Source organism: Sinocyclocheilus rhinocerous, unplaced genomic scaffold (assembly GCF_001515625.1).
Source record: "Sinocyclocheilus rhinocerous isolate Xijiao unplaced genomic scaffold, SAMN03320098_v1.1 scaffold606, whole genome shotgun sequence".
Classification (NCBI taxonomy): domain Eukaryota; kingdom Metazoa; phylum Chordata; class Actinopteri; order Cypriniformes; family Cyprinidae; genus Sinocyclocheilus; species Sinocyclocheilus rhinocerous.
In genome coordinates this window covers 524,490-530,075 of record NW_015661919.1, presented here as the reverse complement: position 1 = coordinate 530,075, position 5,586 = coordinate 524,490, and the positions used below count along the sequence as shown (strand labels likewise).

At 35.6% G+C, this 5,586-nt stretch overlaps 1 long non-coding RNA gene across 1 annotated transcript in view; it reads right to left on the bottom strand.

Moving 5' to 3' along the window:
* The window catches only part of LOC107726921 (uncharacterized), a 21,040-nt gene continuing 15,454 nt past the window's right edge, over positions 1-5,586 (bottom strand). Inside the window, exon 3 of the long non-coding RNA XR_001638308.1 lies at positions 1-69. This is a non-coding gene — a long non-coding RNA (uncharacterized LOC107726921). The remainder of the gene's footprint in view (positions 70-5,586) is intronic.

Genomic DNA, 5,586 nt, shown 5'->3' with positions numbered 1-5,586 from the left:
GTTTTTGTTTCTTGTCTATACAACGGAAGTCAGTGGTAACCAAATCTGTTTGGTTACCAACATTCTTCACTCTTAAAAATAAATGTTCTTTATTGGCATTGATGGTTCCATGAAGAACATTTAACATCCATGAAACCTCTACATTGCACAACAGGTTCTTTAGGTTATTAAAATGCTTTTCACACTAAGGAAACAATGCTTTTTAAAGAACTGTTCACTGAAAGGTTCTTTGGGGAACCCATAATGGTTCTTCTAAGGCATCACTGTGAAAACCTCTTTTTGGAACCCTTACTTTTAAGAGTTTTTAAAATATTTTCTTTTATGTTTCACAGAAGAAAGTAAGTCATAAAGGTTTTAGGTTGAACTATCCATTTAAACAAAAGCCTTCTATACATTTAATCTCATTGCTGTTTAAGAAAAACAATTGAGATACTGTATTTACGAGACCCTGTTTGTGATTTGGGAATAGTCTTTGTAATCAGGTCATCCAATAGCAAATTAGAGCATTGCATATAGCACCAATAATAAGAACGATTAACAGACATAAGATCAGATCCAAGATAATAAAACTGCCATGTGCTGTCGTCAAGAAGGCCATGAGGGGCCACATGTCACATGCGTGGTGATGCTGGGAGGCTCATAGACATGCATTAGTTTCCAGCTCAGACTTCAGTGAGCTCATCCTATGATTACTATGTGTGGCTGACGTATGGCCAGAGAACAGGGAACCTGGCTGCTGCTGTTGTCAGGGAAACCAAGTTCAACTCCCTGATTTCGAGACATTGTGTTCGCAAGCTTTAAGTATAATAATATGTGGTGAATCAGTGCTTTAAGTAAAGAACAACCTTGTGACATAAGCAGGGACATACAGGCAGGCATACTCTGACATGTTGTGCCAAGATGCTCACGTGGGCAATGTGGGTTTGAATCTTTTCCTGTCCTTAACAGTAATAGTAACAATCTACATAGTTTTGTAACATGTACTATTGTATTGTATGAATATTTTGCATGCCTGCTGTTTCTGCTTGCTCACTGGTTGTATGTTGTTATTTTCTGCAAAGCTCTGGATCAATATTTGTTGTAAAAATAAATAAAATGTGTGAAATAATAATAATAATAATAAAAATAATAAAATGTGAAAATGATTAAAATATTGAATATGTTTAAATATGTCGCTAATTTTCTATTATTGACTACGAAAAAAAAATTGTTGAAAAATACACACTACCATTCAATGTTTTTGAAAGTATTCTTATAAAGAAGAATTTAATAAAATCAATAAAAAAAAAAATAAAATTCTATAATAATAATAATAATAAAAATAATAAAATGTGAAAATGATTAAAATATTGAATATGTTTAAATATGTCGCTAATTTTCTATTATTGACTACGAAAAAAAAATTGTTGAAAAATACACACTACCATTCAATGTTTTTGAAAGTATTCTTATAAAGAAGAATTTAATAAAATCAATAAAAAAATAAAAAAAATTCTAAACCTTCGAATAGCTGTGCACACTGTTAAATTAATACAGAGTAGATATTTTTCTACATAATCATTATTTTTTTATTTATAAAAAACATGTTTATTCATTTTGTTTGGTTTTAGTAATGAACTTTTTTAAGTTTTGGAAAAAACATGTTACAATATCTTGTTTCACTATCACTTTTTTCAGTCGTATTATACAGTAAATGGATCTGTATACAAGATAATATAAACACCTCTGTATTTGAAGAAGGAAATCATCACATCTGGATGTCCATGATGTCCCTGACCATTCATATCCAAAACTGCCATTATTTTTCTCACAAATGTCAATACCAATGCATCACTTCCCAAACTCTCTCTGACTTTCTCATAAAACACCTCTCACTGTATATTTCTAACTCTCTGAATCACTTGTTCAGTGCATGTGAAGCCTATGACAAAGTACTATTGCGCTATTCTGTGATCTTCAACCATGAGGTTCAAGTGAACATCTGCTACTGATGAATGAATGCAACGACTACCTTAAATCCTAAATGACCACCCTTAACATTTATACTCAAGGGTCAAAGTTTAGAATATCCACTATAGACATCTTGAGCTCAGGGACACTCTTCTTTGCTTTGATGTGTAGTTGGGAGGGCCGGAGCTGTTTCCATGTGGAATCTATATTAAAACCAGTCAAGATTATAAAGTCTTCCCTCCTGCTGACGCACACAGAGAAACTGGCATTTATGAGCCTCTATAAGAGGGATGCAATGTTTAGAAAGGTGTCAGCTATCTGTGTGAGCTTGCGTGGTGCGGTATCTTACTCGAAGGGTGCTATTAACTGTGCAGCATCTCACACCTCTGCGCTGTAAAGCTAGAAGAGACTGGGCTTAGGAAAACACTCTCAGACACCCATGGTGTCAGCCCTCTCACCCCACTGTTTACATTCGTCTCTCGCACAGCATGGGAAATCACCCTGTGTGTCTGACACCAAAACAGCATTACCCTCTGCTCAAAGAGACCTACATAATTGCACTGTATTTTTTTTTCAGCTACATTATCAAAGAGTCTCTTGATTTTCTCTTTTGTTCTCCTGTTTCGTGTCTACTGGTGGCATTGTGATTTCCACAGCATATGTTCAATAATTTAGAATGAATGAATAATTACGAGTTTTTTTAATATAATTATCCAAATCACTGCTCCAGAGTTATTTCAAAGGTCCTTACAAATGTTAGTTAATATTATTTTATTTTATTTTAAACATTTATTGGTGTAATTTAATGTGTTTAGGTTGATTCAGTGATGTTAAATAATATTTTTGACTTGAATAAAATCCATTTATGTTAAATGTTAAATGTTACTATTCGGAACACGTTTTTAGATTAACATTTTCTATATGATAATTTTAAATATTATTTTGTTTTAAATTATGTAAATTATATATGCAAGGCAATATTAATGTTTCTTTTTTCTTTTACCATGCCAGTTAAACCTGTGAAAGTAAAGACTTTTACATTGTTACAAAGTTACTAAATATATGTTGTTCTTTTGAAATTTCTATTTATCAAAGAATCCTGAAAAAAATCTAAGACTAAACAATTATTTCAAATTTTAATAATATTTCACAATATTACTGTTTTTTATCAATTAAATGCAGCCCTGGTGGTAGTGTAAATATTAAATTATATGAGCTATGACCCATGAATATATAACTATAAACTTTAATCTTATATAATCTTTAGTATTTATAACGAATTAGAGCAGTATATTACTGAATCTATTCATTAATCATACCAAAGAAAGTTATACCACATGACTCATAGTTGTGTTTTTACTTTGCTGCTAAGATCTTACATCCGGCTTATAAACATATATGGAAAGAGAGTGGGGTGGGGGTGGAGGGTGTGACCCACCACGGTGACGGAGTATAAATATGGATCTGCCTGTGGATGACTCATCATATCCTTGTTGTGATCATAGGTTTGGAGGTTTCCCATGGCAACAGGCACAGTTCCATACAGGGGACCCATCTAACTGCGTAGATGGATTGATCATAAGTGATGTCTAATTACATAAATAGACTTTTTAGTACATTTTCACAGCCAGTTAACATTGCTTAACGATAAACAATCCCTAAACGGATCTTAGAACAAGTAAAAGTAGTTATTAGAGCGTGGTGAAGTATGTCAAACCATCCGTCTATGATAAAGCAGTGTTTAATGGTTACATAAAGGCATTTTTTTCAGTAGAAGCACTGTTTAGAGTGCACACTAATTATTCTGTGTCTTTTTGGCAGAGAGATCACAAAGCCTCTCAGATGTGAATAACAGAGAGTGCTGATGCACCTGGTGCCTGGACATTCCAGCACATTGGATTTTCAATCACATCAAATGTGTTCTGGAAAGTAAGTAGCAACATGAACATCACCCCAGGAAACAGATGTGAGGGGGGAGAGAGAGAAAAGACAGAGAAAAAGAGAAAAGAGGAGGGTTGGGGCAGCTGCCTGAGGAGATCATTTGTGACTGGAAATACAATGAGAGCATCTCACTCTCTTTCTTGCACATGCTCTTTCTTTCTACCTCTCTAACTGGGAAGCCCCTCTGCCAGCTTCGGCAGACTGTACCCTGATTAATCACTGCTGTAATGTAATAAGATTAATAGAGAGAGCAGCTCTGTGGTGCTTCGGGAAGTAAACAGAAAGTAAACACAGATGCTCCATTTTTCAAGTGCTCATTGCTGCACCTGCACATGCCAAATCAGCCGGATGATCGATCTTGGCGAGTGTCCAAATTCTTGTGCTTTCATATTATGTACTGAATTTGATGAATACATTCCTAATCATACACTGAAAAAAAAAATGGAAATGGCCAGTAAATTTCACAAACAATTACAAATAAAAGGCAAGTGACACACTGAATTAAACGTGAAATTTTGAAGTAGAAAAACTGAAATAGTATTTTCTTGTAAAACACTCCAATAATCTTCCATGTTGGCGTAGTCCTTTGACCTGCATGTGTGTTTTTTGACCTATGATACTATTGACCACGAAAATGATTTACTCCAGTGTTGTTACACAAGTACAATGTTACTACAGGAAATTTTCTCTGTATCTATGGCACATACTGCTTGGCTCACAGTTTTCTGCTATTTTTTAAAGGGGTGGTTGATTGCGATTTCACTTTTTTAACGTTAGTTAGTGCGTAATGTTGCTGTCCGAGCATAAACAATATCTGCAAAGTTACAAAGCTGAAAGTTTTTTAAAATTCTGGCAGTTTAATGCCTACAAAAATGGCTGGTAAGGACTACAGCAAGTTACTTCCCGGGTTCGTTACATCACAAACCCAGATAAACCCCGCCCTTGGGAAAAGGCAGCAAAGGGGGCCATGCAGCGCTGCTTTAGAGAAGAGGAAGAGAAAACTAGAGGTGCACGTAAAAATCTATTCATATATGAATAGCGATTCTGTCTTCTAACGATTCTAATGGATTCACAAGTTTCAAAATCAATGTTCTAAAGCAGCGGTTCTTAATATTGTTCCTCGCGTCCCCCTGCTCTGCACACACTATGCATCTCCCTCTCTCTCTCTCTCTCGCTCTCATTCAGCTCAGCTCCAACAATTAACTGTTCCAATTATACACTTATTTTCACATAGCTATGAGAAGCGTTAAACATGGACGCGCATGCGGTTGCCGTACTGTATCATGCCGCTGAGGAGAGGGGCGGGACGATTAGACGCGCACTAGAGACGGTTTAGCTAATCACAACACACTGGGCTAGCTAACCAATCAGAGCTTATCACCTATTTCTGAGGTCGGGGCTTCATAAAAGCAGGAAATGATCAGTGCGTTTCTCAGCGAAGGGACAGAGCAGTGTGGAATAAAGGTAAATTATGTGAAAAATAATGCGTTTTTTAAAAAACAAAGCATTAACACATGTTAGACTGCACCCCATAAACACAATCAAGCCTAGAAAAAACCCAGTGAATCAACCCTTTAAGTGATGTCTCCTATGGTTTCATAGGATAGCAAAGCATCCACTTGTTGCACACTTCAGAATCTCAAAAGATGCAGCACTTAATCTTTGTGTTGTTTGCCTGGAGACCCTATGCATACT